This window comes from Planococcus citri, chromosome 2 (assembly GCF_950023065.1).
Source record: "Planococcus citri chromosome 2, ihPlaCitr1.1, whole genome shotgun sequence".
Lineage (NCBI taxonomy): Eukaryota > Metazoa > Arthropoda > Insecta > Hemiptera > Pseudococcidae > Planococcus > Planococcus citri.
The window spans coordinates 62,476,849-62,499,213 of NC_088678.1; the positions used below are offsets into that span (position 1 = coordinate 62,476,849).

General features: G+C 33.4%; 1 long non-coding RNA gene across 1 annotated transcript; it reads left to right on the forward strand.

Annotated features, from left to right (window-relative positions):
• The first annotated feature begins 380 nt into the window (after positions 1 to 380).
• Positions 381 to 12,354, forward strand: LOC135836960 (uncharacterized). Its single transcript, XR_010557104.1, has 3 exons — positions 381 to 772; positions 7,695 to 7,929; positions 8,982 to 12,354. It is a non-coding gene; the product is annotated as an uncharacterized LOC135836960 (long non-coding RNA).
• The last annotated feature ends 10,011 nt before the right edge of the window (positions 12,355 to 22,365 follow it).

Below are 22,365 nucleotides of genomic sequence, written 5' to 3' on the forward strand. Positions count from 1 at the left end.
GGGGGGGGGGGGGGGTGTCAATTGAAAATTTGCCAACTGATATGAGAAAAAATACGAATTTCTTCGAATAAAATTACAGGTTTTTAAAATTAAATAAGAGATGAAGTTCCATTTTTCAAATCTGTCGATGAGACTCTACTTGATTATGATTAACGAGTTAATCTACCATTTTTAGATGGACACCTCGAGTCATCGAGTATGGTTTTTTGACTAGGTAGTTGTTTATTCTGGAGGTATTTGGATACAAAAAAATCAAAACGCAAATCGATAGTAAGCTATACCGTTCAATTCTTAGCATCTCATATTAGACAATAGACAATAGACTTTATTTTATTGAAAGTGCTTACAACACAATAATTTTGGTTCTATAACAATTGCGTTTAATCACAATCGATTAATTCTAATTAATTCATGTCGCCAGGCTGGTCACGACAATGCCAAATGACGTTATTGCCCTCATTCCCGTATAAGTAATACGTAAAGTGTCTACGACTTTCCGCGGTCTCGACCAGTTGTATGGTTGATGATCGCAGCTCAAAGTCAGGCGTGCTACTTCATAAGATATGTTATCGGAAAATTGAAAACTAAGAACAAAGTGTCGAGTTTAAAGCAGTAGAAATATGTAGCAGTGAAATGCTCTTTATAGTAAAATTTGTTCTGTTATAATTTTAATTAAGTTCATGTTTGCCGAAAAAAATTTATTGATCAATAGTTTTGTTGGCGATGTCGTTATCATGGATCGTTCAAGTGGTTCCATTTCAATAATCGGTTGGTAAGTACAAATACTAGGTACATTGTGACATATTGATGTGAATATACATGTAATTAATTGTACGAATAGGTACCTATTTGAAATACCATACCTATTTCTGTGAGTAGAAAATTTTTGTTGGCGTGAGAAAAAATATGCAGGAGACCAGTAAAATTTCAAGTTAGTACCGCGTTCCACCCTACATTTATGGGTAAAAGAATTTTCGCATTAAGTAAATTAATTTTGCTGTCAAATTTTGTGCTCGTACAATTTATTCTGAAAAATTAGATGCAATTGGCCTATATTCAAGAAATGCTTTAATCATCTTTGATCCTTAATAATTTTGGTAGTGTTGAAATCGGACTCCTTGTAAAATATTTCAGTTTTTAATTTCGATGAAATCGCCAGTAACTCGTATCACATGGATCTATTTTTACGAGCAAAAAATCTTTCTGCATAGACATTTTAAAATTTCTAGGTTGGGTCATTCCATGCCAAATCGGTTGATTTTTGCACGAGGGGTCATTGATTTTTTTAAAAATCAGAACATGTTTAGAGGTCATCAAACGATGACGAATGACGCAAACCGGACAATTTTTCGTTTTTTTTTTGGCGGAGCTGCGAGGCTTCAAAGTTTTCCAAAATGGCCGAAAATGGAAACTTTCAGTTGCAAACTGCTCCAGTTGTATGTGGAATAGAATTTTGATTTTTTTGTTTCAAATTGTAGTACTTTGAGAGGGTAATCGACGAATGATGTCAAAATCAGGGTTGCTACTTTCAAAAACCAAAAAAATCGAAATATAACCACGATGTCCGAGAGTGAAAATTCTGAAAAAATTCTCAGTTTTAGTCCTTTTTATGTAGAATAACATATCAAACTAGACAGCTAAGCAAAGCTTAGCTGCAAAGTGTGCGTAGCTAGCTGCCTTTTCTACAGCTATAACCGTTATTACATCTAGGTAGTGCATAAGTGAATCAACCATGTCACAGTAATGAGAATTTTTGAAACTCTCACTGCTTCAAAATAATAATTGTTTTTCGGTGTTTTCATATTTTCCAAATTACAATAGGTATTTCAGAATAATTTATAAGCTTGTATTGCATTGCTTCTAAATTAAGAAATTTCTAGTTGTTTTTCATAGTTTGCATTGTTTTAAAATTTACAAAATTTCAAATCAATTTCCCGAATTCCCCATCGCTACAATTTCATAAAGTTTTCAATAAATTTTCAGAATTTTGCATTGCTGCTGAGTTAGGAAATTTGCAATCAATTTTTAGAATTCACATTGCCTCTAAATAGTCAAATTTTGAATAATTTTTCAGAATTCTTATTGTCTTTAAATTAAAAAATTTCAAATTCAATTTTCAAGTTCATATTGTTCACAAATTGTAAAACGTTTACTCAATTTTTGGAATTTACATTGCCTCCAATTTTTCAGAATTCTCATCTTGTTCATAAATATTACAATACTTATTTTATATAATTTTCAAGTTCACATTATCTGCAACTTACAGAACTTTTAATCAATTTTTGGAATTCTCAGCGTCTCTAAATACAAATTTTCATACTATTTTTTTTAGAATTTCCATTGTCTTCAAATTTATAAATTTTCAAACCAACTTTCAGAACTTGCTTTTTATTCTAAATTAAGAATTAAATCTTATAAAATATGTTAAGAATTTGAATTGCCTCTAAATTACACGAAAAAAATATGGGTAATTTTTACAAAAAAATTTAACTAAATACTGGTATTTAGCACAATTAAGTACCAGATCCCATTTAATAATTTTTACTGTAATCATTTAGTAAAAATTATCATTTTAATAAATTTTGCTATAGGTACCAATAGTAAAAATCATTTTGTTTTAATAATTTTTACTAAATCATGATAATAAAAATTTCATGTTTCAATTGTACAAAAATTAGTTTAATTACTCATTTTGAAGTAATTTTTAAATTATAAGTAAAAAGTTAAAAATTATTCATGTCAAGGTAATTCTTACTATACTTATGGCTATAGGTAGACAGAAAATTAATGAAATGAATTTTTAGTTAGCAAATGATATCATAATTCATAACTCAATTTCAGCATTATTTTTGCCCCATTATCATGTACTACGTAGGTAGTAAACTCCAAAGCATTTACCTATCCGATTTTCCCCCTAAATTTCCTATTCCTACCTACATGCCCTATCCACTCAGCCACCACTTCACTACGAGGGTTACGGCATTAAAATAATATATTTGTTTGGTAAACACCCCACCAAGCCACTCCCACTTGAAATACACAGCTGGCAGACTGGGGGTGTAACAGGGTACAATGCAACGCAGCTGTTTATAAAATGATGAAAGGATAAGGCTGGGGGTATAGCAGGGTACAATGAGCGGCAGGTGGTTTACAAGTCCCCTTTCTCCTTTTTTAGGAATTTATGCATTAAAATAATGAACTAAAATTGCAATTACTCAGCAATTACCCATCCGAATTGAATGAAAATAAATCTATACCCTCCGCCTTAATGATTCTCAAATGGTGTCCAATAGGTACAAAAAATGGTTGGATAGCTTAAGAGAACATTCATTGCAATTGAAATTTCAATTTCTCAAAGCGAAACCAATAGTGTGCTACGCACACTAAAAATTGGACTGGCATTTTTTTTCATTTTCGAGAAAAAAAATTTACAAGTTTGGCACTTATTTCAAAAATACCATCAGAAACCAAAAAAATGAAATTTTTTGCATTTTTGAGATATTTTACCAACGTGTAAAAGAACATTTGAAAAAAATTTCTCTCCCTTGCAATTTTTCAACGAATTGACGAGAAATACTATTTTTCGTGCTACAAATTTTAAGAGTGAAACATACTGAAAAAATTTCACCGCTACCTATTTTAAACAAAAGCAGAAACCTAAAAAATGAATACGTTTGCATTTTTGAAATATGTCACCATTGTCACCAATATGTAGACGGACATGTAAAAAATCCCCCTCCCCAGCCCCTCCCCATAATTTGTCAGTGAATTTACGAGAAATATGTACCATTTTTCTGGCTATGATTTCGCAAGTGATACATATTAGAAAAATCTGTCCACCGTTTTAAACAAATGAAAAGAACACCATTTTCATAAAACTTTTTAGTATGGGTAAAACCGGGTTAAGTGGAACGATTTTTACTTGATCGAAAATTGTGACTACCTGTTTCAACTTTAAGATCCCGTAAATATTTTGTTGTGTAGTACCATCCTTTGGCTACAAAATGACTCCTCATTTTTCAAAGGAGGAGTTGCGATAAGGCCATTTTTTGGCCTCAGCTATAAGTGTTATCGACTCAACCACTCTTAAAATGCTGTTATAAATGTCCCAAATACGAATTTGTGATTAGTTAACCCAAAATAACCATTTTCTGGGCTCCAGGGGTTCCCAAAGTTGTTAATGAAAATAGAATTTTAGGAACCACCGAGTATTATTTTCAAAACCTTTTTTAGCGTAAAATATCTGTTTGAACCTGATAAACATTATGCCAGGAGATTTTTCTGTTTTTGACCCTCGAGGGCAGAAATTTGTGAGTGGTGGGGGGTTCATTTTTTTTTACAAGCGCCATATTGTTACATAAGTCCTCATATGTACAGACGCGTAATGTGCAACGTGTTCAATTTCATAGTCACCTTTGTGGGAGGAAGGAGGCAAAACTCCACCGAGGGAGTCCAAATGAAAAACGACTGCAATTTTCGAGCTCATGTCAGCCCAAAATTTCATACCATTTTGATAGGTCATGTTGAAGTTTTCAAATCCATGTTCAAACATAGTCTTACAAGGGGAGGGGAGAGGGTGGAGATTAAATGAAAAACTTTGTAGCAAAAATATTCCCAAGCAACGAATATGAGAATCATTCTGATTGCGTACACATAATAAATCCTCCGTATCGACGCGTAATGTGCAAAGATTGTTTAATATCATCGTTATATTCAGTTTAGGGGGCAAAACTCCACCGCGGGGGGTCAGAATTAAAAATGATTGCGATTTTTGAGTTCAGCGCGAAATTTTATACCATTTTGGTGGGTCGCATCAATATTATCGAATAGACAATGCATGATTTAATTCTGGGGGGTGGGGGAGTGGTAACAAGCCTATTAGTGCTCATAAAATTGCGTTGTGATCGTATTTTTTCGCCGTTTTTGCGCAGTTGGGCTTCAAATATCCCCGTCTAACAAACGTCCAAGAATCATTCGGTCCCCAGCCATATCCTGGACATAAGAGCCATTTTACCATCAAAAATGGTCAAAAATGCATAAAAATCGCATTCAAAGTGCCATAGAATGCAGTTGTGCAGGGTTTTACGGAAAAAAATTACATATTTGGCATCGGTGGAAGTCCCCCAACACAACCCCGTCGAGTTTTTTCGGTCCCGACCATGTCCCCAAAATCACCTTTTCGAGGGTCCATCCCCTCGTTGTGCGGGGTAAACATTTCGAAATTGCGCTTCTCTGAATGGGGCAGGTAGTACCTTCATTTTGGCAGCGTATTTTTTTGGTCCCCGAAAAAAAATAACAAAATCAACTTCTAGAGCACTTTTTCGTGTATGGATTATAGTTTATAGTCTAAAAATCCAATTTTCCAATTTTTCGTGATTTCGATATTTTGGGAACCCCTGGAAAACTAGAAACCTGTGATTTGCGCTAAATTTAATGTTTTGAGGTATATATTCAATAATCTATATGAAAAAGTTGAATTGAGCTCCTTGTATATTCGTAATTTTGAACCTTTTTTTTAGAGCCTCCCACTTTAGGCACCCCTAAAAAAGGCGTTTATGCATATTTTTTCAAATAAATTGCAGAATTTACATTTGAAACATACTGGCAAGTGCTCGATAATTTTTCATATGATTTTCCCTGTAACTGACAAAATTGGGATATTTTGGGTCAAATTCTGAGATTTAACTCTTCGAAAATAAGTTAAAATCACGTTTTCATGATTTAAACGAAGTAAAATTCTCAGAATTTGACCCAAAATAGCTGAATTTTGAATGTTATAGGGAAAATCATACGAAAAATTATTTCAAATGCAAATTATTCAATTTATTTCAAAAAATATGCATAAACGCCTTTTTTAGGTGTTCCTAAAGGGGGGGGGGGGGCTCTAAAAAAAGGTTTCAAAATTACAATTATACAGAGAGCTTAATTGAAATTTTTCACTTAAATAATGGAATATATACCTCAAAACGTTACGTTTGGCGCAAATCGTAGGTTTCTAGTTTTCCGGGGGTTCCCAAAATATCGAAATTGCAAAAAATTGGAAAAATGGATTTTTGAGTACCAGCGAAAATTTTTATTGAGCTCAAAATTTGGTAGGATGGAGGTCCTTCAGATACTAATAAACTGTGAAAAGCTTTTTAGCGGGGTTCAAAGGGGCTGGATCAAAATAGTGGTTCCAAAATTTTCAAAAAAAATGAAACACCCCCCTCCCATTTCTGCCTCCGGGGGTCGAAAGTTGGAAAATCACCTTACATAATGTTTATCAGGTTCAAACAGATATTCTACGCTAAAAAAGTTTTTGAAAATAATACTTAGTGGTTCCTAAAATTATTTTTTTATTCGCAACTTTGAGTACCCCTGGAGCCCAAAAAATGGTCATTTTGGGTTAACTAACCACGGATTCGTATTTCGGACATTTATTACAACATTTTTAGAATGGTCGATTTGAAAACTAGGTAGGGCCAAAAAATGGCCTTATCGCAACTGAAAAACTTGGGCTCCATAATTTTCTTTCTCAATCAACATTTTTCGTTCCACTTGACCCGATGATGTGTTCAAGTGGAACAGACGGGCGGGTCAAGTGGAACGAAGAGTTTCCCATAAGAAATAGGTAATAGAAAATTAACGTATGTATAATTCTGAATTTTTAATACGTTCTTCGCCTCAATTAACGAGAGCTCTAATTTGATATTTTTACAAGCTTCCTACGGTGAAAAATAATCTAGACAGGCAGATCCGAAATTAGCATTTTGAGGCAATTTTTGAAATCACAACAGTGTTCATGTTAAGAAAAAACTATCGAACCGATATGAGTCCAATTTTGTACAGTGATGCAAATTAACGTGTTATTTCAATATATCGTGCCATTTTTCAAAAAAATCATTTTTGACCTCTTTTTTCTTCATTTGAAAATTTCTTTCGCCCTTAAAACCACCTAAAAATTAAAATTTTTCGTTGTATCATAGAAAAGGGTCATTTACATCATAATTTCTATTACTGTGCAAAATCTCAAGTAAATCGGTTCATTTGGAGAGGATATAGCTTTGTCAACGGAAATTTCAGCATGAAAATAATTCATTGTTAATTCGTTGACAAATTGCAAGAGAGGAACTTTTTTTTTCAAATGTTTGTCTACACATTGGTAAAATATCTCAAAAATGCAAAAATTTTCATTTTTTAGGTTTCTGATGAAGTTTTTGCAATAAGTGCCAAACTCGTAATTTTTTTTCTCTCGAAAATGAGAAAAAATATCAGTCCAATTTTTTGATATGTTATTCTTCATAAAAAGTACTAAAACTGAGAATTTTTTCAGAATTTTGACTCGTGGTTATATGTATTAAAATAATAAGTTTTTAAATTAATTTTTTAGGTTTTTGAAAGTAGCAACACTGATTTTGACACTATTCGTCGATTTACTCTCTCAAAGTACTGCAATTTTTAAAAAAGTTCAAAATTCTATACGAAGACACCTCGTGCAAAAATCCGCCGATTTGGCATGGAATGACCCAGATGCAATTGGTCTATTCATAAGAATGCTTTAATCATACCTATAATATTTAATCCTTGATTTTGGTGGTGTTAAAATCGGACTCCTTGTAAAATATTTTCGTTTTAAATTTCGATAAAAATCGTTAATACCTAACTAATTTGTATCACATGGATCTTTAAGGAGCACATTATTTCGTATGTTTCAGCAATCCAATCTTCTCAATGATAAACTCACATGATACCTTACCTGATCGGAAGACTGAACATTAAGAACAAATTACCATTTTGGATTTCTAGAGCTGAGTCAAAATATTAATGAAAATGATATGCTGTTCAATTAGATACATGTTCGCGGTTAAAAAATTAATTGATAAAAATTGCGTTGGCGATGGCGTTAATATTGATAGATCGTTTAAGTGATTCCATTTCAATAATCGGTTGGTAAGTATAGATGCATTGTGACATAGTTATTGATGTAGGTAAATACTTATAATTAATTGTACGAATAGGTACCTATATGCAATAGTAGAAAATTTTCATTGGTGTGAGAAGTAATTATACAGGGTGTCTGGTGAGTGCGGATGTCAAAACTTCAAATTTGGTTTGGATGTAACCTCTGGTACGACTTGAAAAAAAAAGTTATTTATGAACAAGTTGCCTATCTTTGAAATTTAAGGGGCAACCGAGCTTTGAAAAGAAAATCGCGAAAAACGTATTTTTGGCCTTGAGGGTGGGTAGCATTTTGGAAAATAAACAAATTTTGTCATTGTAAATTTTTGCCTACCTTTAAAATTGAAGGGGCTAGAAATATTTTAAAAGAAGAAATTGAGAAAAAACGTGTTTTTGACCTTGAGGATGGGTAGTATTTTGGAAAATGAACAAATTTTGTTATTATGAATTTTCTGCCTAAATTTAAAATTAAAGGGGCCAGGAATTATTTTGTTTCTATTAAAATATTTCTGATCCCTTCAATTTCAAAGTTAGGCTAAAATTCATAATGACAAAATTTGTTCATTTTCCAAAGTATGTAGTACCTACCCATTCCTAAGAATTTTGAACTTTTTTTCAAATTACAGTAGGTACTTTACTTTGAGAGGGTAATCGACAAATGATGTCAAAATCAGTGTTGCCATTTTCAAAAACCTAAAAAAAATCTATTTAAAAACTTATAATTTAAATACGACCACGATGTCCACGAGTTAAAATTCTGAAAAAATTCTCAGTTTTAGTCGTTTTTATGTAGAATAACATAGATATCAAAAAATTGGACAGACTTTTTTTTTCATTTTCGAGAAAAAAAATTACGAGTTTGAGCACTTATTGCAAAAATACCATCAGAAAGTCAGAAACCTGAAAAATTAAAAATTTTTTGCATTTTTGAGATATTATGTGTAGACGAACATGCGAAAAAAATCCCCGTTCGCTTTCTATACACTTGTACCTAAACGTTTTAATTATATATAAACAGCTAATAATTGTGTTCAAATTTTCAGTCAATCAGAACTGAAGAATTTCGCGAATGATTGAGAATTGCAATATGTTCCTTATCAGCAGTTGATCTAAAAATCGGAGTTTTACGAACACAAACAAGAACTTGAGAACCAAAGAAGATCCAAAATGTGAGAAACGAAGGAAGAAAGAATTACCATTGATAGAAAAATGTTGTAGAACAGAACCTAGAACCAGGAATAAGTTTTTCAGAAATCGAGAAGATGGGAAGTATACATACAAAAGAACATTTTTCATAATTTTATTGTGTTCTCATTCTCGCTAAAATTCGACAAAATCACGTTTTTCTAATGAATATCTACTTACAACGATTTTTTAAATTAGATATTGCATTATTGGTTTTTTATGAGGTCATATAAATCTTACACAAAAGTTGAAATTTCTACCGTTTGCTAATTTTGAGTTTTAAAAACGTAAAACTTACCTACACTTTAAAAACAATGATTAAAACTATAGAAATCGCAAAAAAAATGTACCTACCCCTCCCCCCATTAACTGCAGAAATCATCACTCGGCCATTTGGAGTTCAAAAGCTCAAAAAATGCACGAATCAGCAAAACATCTTTTCATTTAAAAAAAACTATGTATGTTTTTTCACTTTCTTAAATTATAAATTTTTGAGAGCTTTTGCCCTCGTTTTGCTCGGACCAATCTATGTAGGTTTATTTTTCGAATTTGGGGCAATGAGGCATACTCGTATTTCATACAACTATTGGAAAATATTGTCAAAATTTTAGGCATCACTTTCTGGCACGTGTCATTGATTTTAATGCTTTAATCCCTTTTTTTCCCCTTCATATTGATCAATTTTTCAGGAATTTTTGCATTTAAAATATTCAGAAAATTACTTCGTATTTCGACTTTCTGATACCTAATGATCTTGTTGTTTTACCATGCTTTCGGGGAAACCCTGGCTTACTATTATCACAAAAATAATGTAGAACTACTCGTAATTGTATAAAATTACTTACGTTTACCCGCGCAGGTAATTAACATAATTTATGCAAATGCTTTATGCGCTCGAATTATTTATGAGATCAGAAAACATTATACATGAATGAGAAAGCATGTTGCCTACTTTAAGGTAAATGTGATCAGTACCGTTGTACCTATTTCAATAGATAGGTACAATTTAACATTATGGTGATTATTGTGTGACTTGAATAATTTCTGCTTTTTAAATTAAACCCTAAAACACCACTGCCCTCATACATACATTTCAAAATAATTTACACACCATACTTATTTTTTGTTTCTGCCAATATGCTCGTTGGCGCATGTTTTCTTGATCTTTTACCGACTTTTCGGAGAAAAGTGGAGTATTGTATTTGTTGCGATAGTGGAAGTTGGGTCGGGGAGTGACTTTTCTTTGCGTTTCGAGGGTCTGGGATCACGATAGGCTCATTCCCAAAATTTCAGGTTTCCTTATATAAGGTTTATATATATATATACTGTCTTAGAGTACATTGCGAGATCCGACATATACACAGGCATTACGAGATCCACCCCAAAAAATTTCGAAAAATGCTAAAAACTCAAATAATAACCCTACAACTTCGTTCGAACGCACGTTCCTGTGTGTAATCAGGGCCTTTCTATGCATTGCCGCCATCAATTTCGCGATCCGCATAAACCGAGATCCACTAACGGCCCGAACGTGATTTGGGGGTGGATCTCGCAAGATGCGTCGTTTATCTATTTTCAAAAATTGTATATAAGTATATAAATAGTAGGTAAAACGAGATCCGGCTGAAAATGGGTGTACAGGGTCCCCCGGATCTCGCGAGTACCGTGGCATATGAAAGAACTTGCGAGATCCGGCAAAAGGATCTCAGGATCTCGCAATGCCCGATTTTATATAAAACGGATCTCGTAATGTATGGTTTTTACATGTATATCAATACCTACTTTTGTAACGTTATGGCACCATTTAGTTGAACGTTGTTGTGGCACCAGGTAGCAAGGGAAGAACACTTAGTGATTTACGCGAGCGTTTTTCTGGCAACGGCTTATTCATTAATAAAAACCAACTGGTGCCTCTATATTATATGAGTATAGAGTGATGATTAAGGGTATAAGCAACAGCGCCATGTAATCGAAACATTTTACAACAAATTTTTACAAAAGAATACATCGAAAACCAATGAGACCTGAAAATGGTGCCACAACGTCTGTTGACTATATAATTTTTCCAATATTAAAAGGGACTTTTAAATGTCGTTGTGGCACCATTACAAAAATTTGCCTAACGACCCCTGGCAGTGCCCTGATGACATTCCACACGATTTTAAATAAAATACGTTGTGGCACCACCAAATGGTGCCACAACGTAAATTTTGGTGCCTGAACGTGTGTAAAGTATATAAAATGGTGTCACAAGTACATCAATTATGAGTATATATATATAAATATTCTAGGGGGTAAACTCGTAACTTTTTTCTAGATTAACCAGCAAACTCATAACGTTTTGACAAACTCGTAACCTTTTTAGGACGTGACTTTTCGATGAGGTGCCATATGAATCTACAAGGTGTGGGGAGTCTACTGGCAAAGTTTGAGCAGGGACGTGAGATTGCTGTTTATACAATTTCACTTTTGACTCAATTTTCAAATGAGTACATAGCCTAATTAACAGGTATGAGGATATGAGGAAAAGGTTTTTATTGCCAAGAATCATTTTTTATGTTTTTTACGTTCTTTTTGGTGATTTTGGTGGTTGAAGATGTCCTCTTTCACATGGCGTGGTCAAAAATCGTCTAAAATAACTTTTTGACTGCTGAATTTTAATTTTAAGTTGATTATACAGGTCCAAATTTTCGTGTTTTTCAATCTAAACATTGATTTTATGGGAAAAGTATGCATCCTAGGAAAAAATGCCTTGAAGGAAATTGTAGAGAATTAAATTTCCTTTCTGCTCAGAGCTGGTTATTTTTCTGTAGGATGCTTTGTTAAAAAAGCATTTGCGAAAAACAGAGACGTATGAGACTTTTAAAAAAAAGCTTTTCTGAAAAATTGATGTTTTGGCAATGAAATACCTTTCCACAGGTGACCCAAAAATCAAGTTAACGAATATAACGCGGCCTAACATCGAGTACTATCAGGCCTATGGGGTGACGCGTCGAGCGTATGCACAGCAACGAAGTTACAGAGGGGTCTTGAGATTGCTGTTTATACAAAACGTTATGAGTTTACCTGTATGCGGCTATGTATAGAGATATATATATACAATTTTTTTTTTGAATTTTTGATTTAATTCGAAAGCTACGAACTTTTGGATCGAAGTGAATATGCGAAATTATAGAGATCGTAGAGGCCTACTTAGATTTCAAGTTTCATCAAAATCGGTTCAGCAGTTTTCTAGGTAATGAGTTTTGAAAAATTTCGAAAAAAAATTTTGTCGCTCGATAAACTTGGAAGCTGCGTTCTTTTGGAACTTGATGATGATGCCAAAATGTTCGGCTAGTAGCCTAGTTGTGACATTTAAAATGTGATCAAAATCGGTTCAGCCGTTGCTGAGAAATTAAATTTTTAAAAAATTTTGTGCAAAGTCACCCCCCGAAAATTTGAAAAAGCTCATTTTTGTTTTCGATTACGTAAGAAAGCTACGAACTTTTGGATCATGGTGCAAGTGCGAAATCATAGGAATGGTGATGGACTTGTGATACTTCAAGTTTCAGAAAAATTGGTTCAGTCGTTACTCAAGGTAATGATTTTTAAGTGAAAAATGTCGAAAAAAAATTTTGTCGCTCGATAAACTTGGAAGCTTTGAACTTTTGAAACACGATGATGGTGACAAATTGTCCGGCTAGTATCCAAGGGCTGACATTTTGAGTTTCATCAAAATCGGTTCAAAGGTTCCTGAGAAATAAATTTTTAAATGAGTTTTTAAGTGAAAAATGTCGAAAAAAAATTTTGTCGCTCGATAAACTTGGAAGCTTTGAACTTTTGAAACACGATGATGGTGACAAATTGTCCGGCTAGTATCTAAGGGCTGACATTTTGAGTTTCATCAAAATCGGTTCAACCGTTCCTGAGAAATAATTTTTTTAAAAGTTCAATTTTAAATGAATTCGTGTGCCAAGTCTTTACTTAAATATTTAAGTACTCGTATGTGATGAGGTGAATTTACACATAAAATTTAATTTCTCAGCAACGGCTGAATCGATTTTGATCAAATTTGAAATTTCAGAACTACACTACTTAGCGGAGATTTCGCCATCATCATCAAGTTCCAAAAGTTCAAAGCTTCCAAGTTTATCGAGCGACAAAATTTTTTTTCGACATTTTTCACTTAAAAACTCATTTAAAAATTTATTTCTCAGGAACCTTTGAACCGATTTTGATGAAACTCAAAATGTCAGCCCTTGGATACTAGCCGGACAATTTGTCACCATCATCGTGTTTCAAAAGTTCAAAGCTTCCAAGTTTATCGAGCGACAAAATTTTTTTTCGACATTTTTCACTTGAAAATCATTACCTTGAGTAACGACTGAACCAATTTTTCTGAAACTTGAAGTATCACAAGTCCATCACCATTCCTATGATGCCAGACTTGCACCATGATCCAAAAGTTCGTAGGTTTCGCGCGTAATCGAAAACAAAATTTCCAAAAGCTCAAAGCTTTCAAATTTGTCGAGCGACAAAATTTTTTTTCAGAATTTTTCAAAACTCATTACCTAGGAAATGGCTGAACTGATTTCGATGAAACTTGAAATCTCACTAGGTTTGCTCGATTCCTATTAAGTATACGACCCTCAATTTTTTGTGAATCATTCGTGAACGAATTGATCAATTTTTTGAAAGAACCATTCGCCAACGAATCTTTAATTTATGAATAAATTCGTTCGCGAATGAGTCACTAATACGAATCAATTCGTTCGCGAATGATTCATTGAAAATTGAGTAAATGAATCAATTCGTTCGCGAACGAATCACTTGTATGAATTAATTCGTTCGCGAACGATTCACTTGTACGAATCGATTCGTTCGCGAACGATTCACTTGTACGAATCGATTTGTTCGCGAACGATTCACTTGTACGAATCGATTCGTTCGCGAACGATTCACTTGTACGAATCAATTCGTTCGCGAACAATTCACTTGTATGATTCGATTCGTTCGCGAACGAGTCGCTTATACGAATCGATTCATTCACGAACGAGTCACTTGTACAAATCGATTCGTTCACGAACAAGTCACTTATACGAATCGGTTCGTTCGCGAATCACTGTTTAAATAAAAGTGGATCAATTCGTTCGTAAAAGATATTTATTTTACGAAAAGTCGGTCTTCTCACGCTTAATGCGTGAGAGTTTTTGTTTCTGTGCTTGTCTATCCTTGTCTTGATTGAGTTTCTGCGTCTCTTTATCAAAGGGAAGATGTCGCTGCATTTTCCACAGTAATTATGAGGTTCGGTATGTAACAAGTGCTAGCAAAATAGGTTCCTAGAGAGAGAAAAAAATTGTTTGCTTAATAGGTATAGGTAGATACCTAGATATATTTTAATTTGGAAAATCGAAAACTAAAAAATTAGTATCTACTTACAACATAGTATGGTTTAAAAATTTGTTCAGGAACCTTTGCATTTAAGTTGGCTTGATTTGTTTCCTACTCGTTTCATAGGACAAAATCGGCCCTCAACAAGGGGTTTTCAATTGTAGAATAAATAACTGAATAACCTATAAACCATAAATTTTGCAAAATAAATAGGAACTGTGTATTTCTACACCAACACTATAAATTTAAAATTGTTTCCTTTGGAGGCAAACCAAATTTCGCAGAATAAACTTACAGTAATTAAATATAAAAGTTTAAAAAGTTTGACTAATTAAATCAAATTATGCGAAGTAATTGAACAAATTTGCAATTGTCAGATTGAAATTCCAATCGTTCAGTTACAAAAAAAAAAGAATAAAAAAAATTCCTTACCTATAGATATTTGGGTGAAGTTGGGCGAGTAATCTGGAACAATAATATTATTTTCATCATCAGTCCTACTACCGGATCCCCTCATAAAAATATGCAACTCTCATAAACTCCAGGGTGAAAGCTACTCATCCCACATTCAATGCTACATGATGTGGTTCCAATCAAGTAGTAAGAATCATCGATCAACATCATTAATGGTCCCCCAGGATCTCTCTCAACAATTTACATTTCAATTCCAGTGGTCAACCTGATCCAATCATAAAAATATGCAACTCTCATAAACTCCTGGGTGAAAGCTACTCCCACATCCAATGCTACATGATGTGGTTCCAATCAAGTAGTAAGAATCATCAATCAACATCATTAATGGTCCTCCAGGATCTCTCTCAACAATTTACATTTCAATTCCAGTGGTCAACCTGATCCAATCATAAAAATATGCAACTCTCATAAACTCTAGGGTGAAAGCTACTCATCCCACATCCAATGCTACATGATGTGGTTCCAATCAAGTAGTAAGAATCATCAATCAACATCATTAATGGTCCTCCAGGATCTCTCTCAACAATTTACATTTCAATTCCAGTGGTCAACCTGATCCAATCATAAAAATATGCAACTCTCATAAACTGCTGGGTGAAAGCTACTCACACATCCAATGCTACATGATGTGGTTCCAATCAAGTAGTAAGAATCATTGATCAACATCATGAATGGTCCCCCAGAATCTCTCTGGTACCTGTTTGAAAACAATACATATAGGTACTCAAATAATTGCTTATCATCTCAGTTCTCATAATAAGCAGGTTGCATTCAATCTTCTTACACATTTCAACTCGCAATTAACATCCACAAGAGTGGATTAAATACACGGAAATGTGTCACAATAGACGATTGAACCAATTTGTTCTTTTTGGAAACTATACCAGAATCGTTACTGATCAAATAATCTATACTTAGTAGCGTAACACTACTTATAATAACCCATTATTAGGGCAATATATTTAGTTGTAGGTATCATAAGCTGAATGGAACTCAACCCAAAAATGATGATATCCTATGTTCTTCAAAATACGTTTTTCGCGTGAAATTTGTGATCTACAAAAGGATTAAGTGTGGTTGGAGAATGTTTATTAGGGTACAGTGGCCAATTGACCGAATCACAAAAAAAGTTGAACTTTCAGAGAAAAATCATTTTGGAAATTGAAAGTACCTACTGAAAAAACTGAAAATTCAAATTCTTCATTTCCAACAAAACAAATCAAGTTATGACACTCTTTAAAGCAATTCGTTTCTCCAGTATGGAAGCCATAGAAAACATCCAAAGGGTTAATTAAGCCAAACTTTCAATAATGACTTACAGTATTTTGTCAAACTTTTATTTTTATACCTATTTGAAATTACCTATGTTTTTTATTCATTTTATTTATTTATTAAGAGCCATTTACCTACAGCAACTTAGGCTAGGGGCCCTATATTAAGACAAACTTATGATTAGGGTACCTATTTACATATCTAGAAATAAAGTTACAATCAGTACAAAGAAATGGGCTACCTGGGTTTTTAAATTTTAAATTTTTTTATCTAATTTAGTAGAGTAAAGAAATTTGATGACATTGTCTATATGAGTGGGGTCATCAGAAAGGAGGACTTGAAGTTGGTTGGAATTTAGAAGTCTGGAGCGTTCATTTTGGTAGGAAGGACAGTCTATTAGTAGATGAGCAATGTTTAAAGGGATGTTGCATTCTGGGCATGATGGGGGAGGCTGTTTGAGGAATATGAATTGGTGAGTAAGAAGAGAGTGACCAGTTCTGAGTCTGGTGAGAAGAACTTCAGATCTACGCTGAAGTTGTTCAGAAGTTTTCCACAAAGATGTAGTGTTTTTTATTCTTTTTAGTTTATTTGAGCTTGGGATTAGAGACCATGAAGATTGAAACACTTCATGCATTAAAGTTTTTGAATGGAGCTTTAAGTCTGATAGAGGGATTGGAATGTTGGCAAGGGGGAGGTGCAGGTGTGCTTGCTTAGCTATTTTATCAGCCAACTCATTACCATGAATCTGGGAGTGTGAAGGTATCCAGCATAGTATGGGTGTGCTATTTTGGAAGAGTTGCAGGAGTTCAATAATTTCAAGTGATATAGGATGTGAATATTTTGACCTATAGTTTTTTATTGATAAAAGAGCTGATAGTGAGTCAGTAAAAACTGAAACTTTATTTAATGAAAAATCAAGGGAATATGTTATTGCAGATTTAATTGCATATAATTCAGCAGTGAGAATGGTGCAAAGGGAGGGGAGAGCAATGGGAATAGAGATATCGCCATGAATGATAGCACATCCAGTGAACTGTTTGGTTTTTGAGCCATCCGCGTACGAGGTCTGTCAAATAAGTTCCCGGACGACATTTTTTGCGCGCTTGACTCAAAATTGGAGAATAGGGGGGTGTTCAAGCATGGTTGTGTGATTTTTAGTCAAAAAAATTGCTCACAGTGAAGGACCAATGTGCTGGTGCATTGTCATGGTGAAGAATCCATGACTTATCTTTCCACAATTGGGGTTGGCACGCGGCACAATGGTCACTTCGATGAATAATTCGCCAAAATTCGAGAACGCAACGTATCGACTTGAAACTTCGTATACAACTACTAGATAGATGTAGGAACAAGGGAATGGGACATACCTCGATAGCACGTCAGTGTTACCACACAGCGTGCAAAAGATGTCGTCCGGGAACTTATTTGACAGACCTCGTATATATTATGTGACTGTATTCTTTATACTTGTCAAGAAGAAGAAGAAAATGTCTTTTAAGTATGATGGGGTTGGTGAGATTTTTATTAAATTCTGTCAAAGATAGGTCAATGATAGGGTTAAAAGATTGCCAAGGTGGGGTAGGGTTTACTAGCAAATGGTGTATTTTGATGTTATTTTCTTCTACTTGTTGTAGAAAAGATTGGAATTTTACAGATAGTGAATGCATAGGAATCATATATTCCAACTTCAAGTTGAAATCTGGGTTTTTCACCTGCAGTATTTGTTGTTTAAAATTTCTCGCTGCTTGCGATTTGGTAGGTACAAATGAAACTCGTTCTACAAGGTTTCAAGAGCTTTTCTAGTCAAATATTAACAAATTTTCTTACCAAGGAGTACCTACCTACTTATTGATGAATTATTCAAGATTAAGTATTGTTGGTTACACTGCACGTACATAAAAAGCAGAATCAACATTCTGTAAGTGTATCACCCTTCTTCCCCTTTGTCCATGTAATTTTACGCTCTTCCAGAAATGAAAAATTATGTATTTAAAAAAAAAAGACTCAAATTACTGAATAAATTACATAATTAAACTGCAAAACTCCCTAGTTGAATAAACTACTATTTTTCAGTATTGACACATTTCACGCAAAAAACGTGATTTTTCATGATTTTTTGATGTTGAACATTTACCAAAAAGTTGTAGGTAACACAATATACTTACTTAACCTTACCTGATTTTGCACAAACAATTAATTGAAGAAAACAATCATGAAAGTTATAAAAAATATGTAACTTACTTACTCTTCTCGACCCAAGGTAATTACGATAGTATTTATTTACCTTGTCTCGACCAATGAATTTTCCACCCGCCACAAATAGGCGATCTGGTACCTATTAACTGAACTTTATTTGAACACAAATTATTGTAACTACGAGTACCTATGTATTTACATACGATTACCGCACCTATTACGATTCTTCGATTATGAGAAAATAACTGAAACGAGCTAAAGAAAAAAAAATTGGGGCCTATTTGTAAATAAAGGGCCCATTTTCCGTAGTCTTTTCGATCACGGGCCCCCTAAACTTTCACTCATTACCTAAAAAAGTTGCATACTTTTGAATTTTATCAAAAATTTATAACTAAAGGGGCCCATTTTTCACCAAAAGGGCCCACTCTCTACTCAAGGGCCTACTTTTTCCCCTAGGCCTACTGGGATTTTCCCAGTGACTCTTATGGCCAGTCCGCCCCTGCAATCGAATGAATTGTAAGTAAGGTCAAATAAATTCATTCCCAAGATGGCGTAAATCCAATTTTAAAGTAAACTGTAACTATATCTTTTGAATTAGATTGAAATTATCATGTTGAATGCATTAGGATCCCTAATTTACCCCATTTTATAATTGTTTCAAGGCTGTTGGAGTTTTTTCAGTGAGTTTGGCTGACAATCCCGCTTTTTTTTTGCAATAATACATTTTTATGAAATATTTTGAAAAAAATATCTAACAAATTTATTTACTTACCTCTTTCCATTTTTTCAAAATTTCACAAAATGAAAAACTAGAAAAATCACTGAAAATCGCGCACTTTTATTTCGACATTTTTTTTTTTTTAGGACTTCCTAATTGAGAATCACAATGTAAAGTTGTACACATGTTAACCTGATGACGAAGAATAAGATAACACAAATTTTTTTTTGAGGGCGGGGGCACATGGAGCGTCACAAAATGATTAGGTATCCATATCCATAACTGGGGTCTATATCAACAACTGGTACTTTACCTTATATAAACTCTAGGTCTAGGGTAATTGAAATCATCACATTGAATACCATTGAAAAATGAAGAACACCACAATGATGAGTTCCAGGGACGAAACTAGGCCTTTTCTGTGGGGGGTGGTAGACCAAAAATTTGCCGACTGATATGACAAAAAAAATGCCTATTATGCCGACTAAAACAGTGAGTTTTTTAATGTGAAAAAAAAATGAGAAGACAATTTTGCCAATTGGTATACTCAACACATACGTGGGTATAAAAATTTGCATGTTCATTTTTCAATTTTTAGAAGCCTCAAGCAGAATTTTTGCGTTTCATAAAAATGAAAATAAATATAAAAGCTTGGCCCAAGCGTAGCGAGGGCAAAAGCTTTTGAAAATTGTAATTTTCATAAGTACGGCCTCTCTTTTCAGATAATTTCCAGATTTCTACGCCGAATCGTTTTCTACAGATCCTGCTGTTGGGGTTAAACCAATGAATTTACGATATGTTCAATGAAACTTGTCTGAATCTTCTTTTTAATCTGTCGAATAATTGTGTTCAATAATTTTAAATTAAATTCAATTACACAAATAAAAAAATAATTTACTATTGAAAAATTTAATAATAATAAAAAAGAAAAATAAGCTAAAGAAGCTTTTAAACTCATAATTCAAATATACATTTTTTTTTCTTTAAAGAACCAATTTTAATTCTTTACCTAATTTTACAACTTAGCATCGTTAAGTTTGATGCGTTTAGCGTTTTCATTCGTTTTTAATGAATTTAATTATTTCTTTGTGCAAAGCTATTACAGTACCTATTTTAGTAGGCCGCATATCCGAATAATGTACAGATTTGTAGAATACAATAGAACCACAGGGGGTAAAAACTGTATCCGAATGTCCGATGCGAAATGACTGCCAATGTCCCAAAAAGTGTATCCGAATGTCCGAAGTAAAAAAAAAATTTGTATTACTAGGGATTCCCAAACATACCATATCTGGGTTTTGATGAATATGGAAGCCAATGGAAAGTATAACCTCTTCGCATATGTATCATAAAAATACCAAGACGAGCATAAAGTTGATGAAGATAGGGTTATGAAACCCCAGAACAGATTTGTGAGAGGTCCCACTCTCAATCCTGGAATATATTATGATCGCATGTACACGCCTTATTGCATTTTTACTTCAGGAAAATCAGGTTAAAAACCGTTGAGAAGGCGCAAAAATCTACTTTTTCACAGCTGAAAAGTTGAAACCCCTAATAGGTATTATCTACCTAGGAGCCCCTCCAAACGCTCATGCAAGTTTTCCAGCCTTCCAATTCCATTTGTGAGGTTTCTCTTCTCCAAATTGCTCTAAAAAATTGATTTTGATTTTTTTTACTTTTTTCACCTCCTTTTGTTTCTCCCTCTTAGGAATTATATTTATGTGAAAATATTCACTAGAAAAAATTTATATTTAGGTTCAATATGGGTTCAATGACCTTATCTGCAGAAATTTTACAAAATATATAGGAACCACGTATTTCTACCCTAACACTGTAAATTTAAAATTGTTCCCTTTGCGGCCAAACCAAATTTCAAAATTATTTTCTAAGAATAAACTTGAAGTTCGTAATTAAAACTATTGGATTTCCAATAGTTCAGTTACAAAAAAAAAAAATGAAATAAAAAATTGTTAAATGCACATGACTTATGGACATTCAAAGTAGTAATGACCTTCAATGTAAATAAATAACAGAATAACCTATAAACCAGAAATTTTACAAAATAAATTAAATAGGAACAGTGTAAGTATTTCTTTTCTACGCCAACACTGTAAATTTAAAATTGTTTCCTATGCAGCCAAACCAAATTTCGCAAAATTATTTTCTAAGAATAAACTTACTGTAATTAAATATAAAAGTTCGACAAATTAAATCAAATTATACAGAGTGATTGAACGAATTTGCAATCGTCAGATTGAAATTCCAATCGTTCAGTTACAAAAAAAAAAATAAAATAAAAAATTTCCTTACCTATATAAGATATTTGGGTGAAGTAGGGCGAGTAATCTGGAACAATAATATTCATTTCATCATCAGTCGTCAACCTGATCCAATCATAAAGATATGCAACTCTCATAATAAACTCCAGGGTAAAAGCTACTTGCACATCCAATGCTATATGATGTGGTTCCAATCAATTAGTAAGAATCGTTGATCAGCATCATCAATGCCCCCCCCCCAAATCGCCCTGGTCCCTGTTTTAAAACAATACCTTACGTATAAATAATTGCTTATCATCTCAGTTCTCATATAATAAGAAGGTCGCATTCGATTTTCTTACTCGTATCAACTCATAATTAAGTGCATAATATAAAAACTTAGGTACCTACCTGGCAAGCATCTATCCCCAGCCTGAAGGCGCACATACTCGTTGATCAATTTGTTACTGATCGACCAGCGTAATTTTAAGCGCAAGTTTTTCAATCAACTACATAATATACATTTATATCGACCTGAGCTTCCATGCATACTTAAGCATATCTGTCGTCTCAAGCTCTCTTAGAAATTAGAAATTATGTGCTTACATTATTTTAAAAAAATACTGACGATACGATACCAAAAATACTCTATCTATGGTCTATTATAAGGCATACAATAATCAAACATCATTTCTTTGATACATAGGATTCATTAGATGGTACCTATGTAGATACGTTTTTACTTTCTCCCAGATAAAACTGCAAGAATTGGTAAACTACCTACCAGTTGTTATGGCTCATTTTAAAAACATAATGAGAAACGTGCTAAAGGTAAATTTATCAATATATTTACGTGAAAAATTCATGAGAAAAAAATAATTACATTTAGGTTCAATGACCTTAACGTTTACAAAAAAGAAATGTTAAATGTTCCTAACTTATTGAACTTTC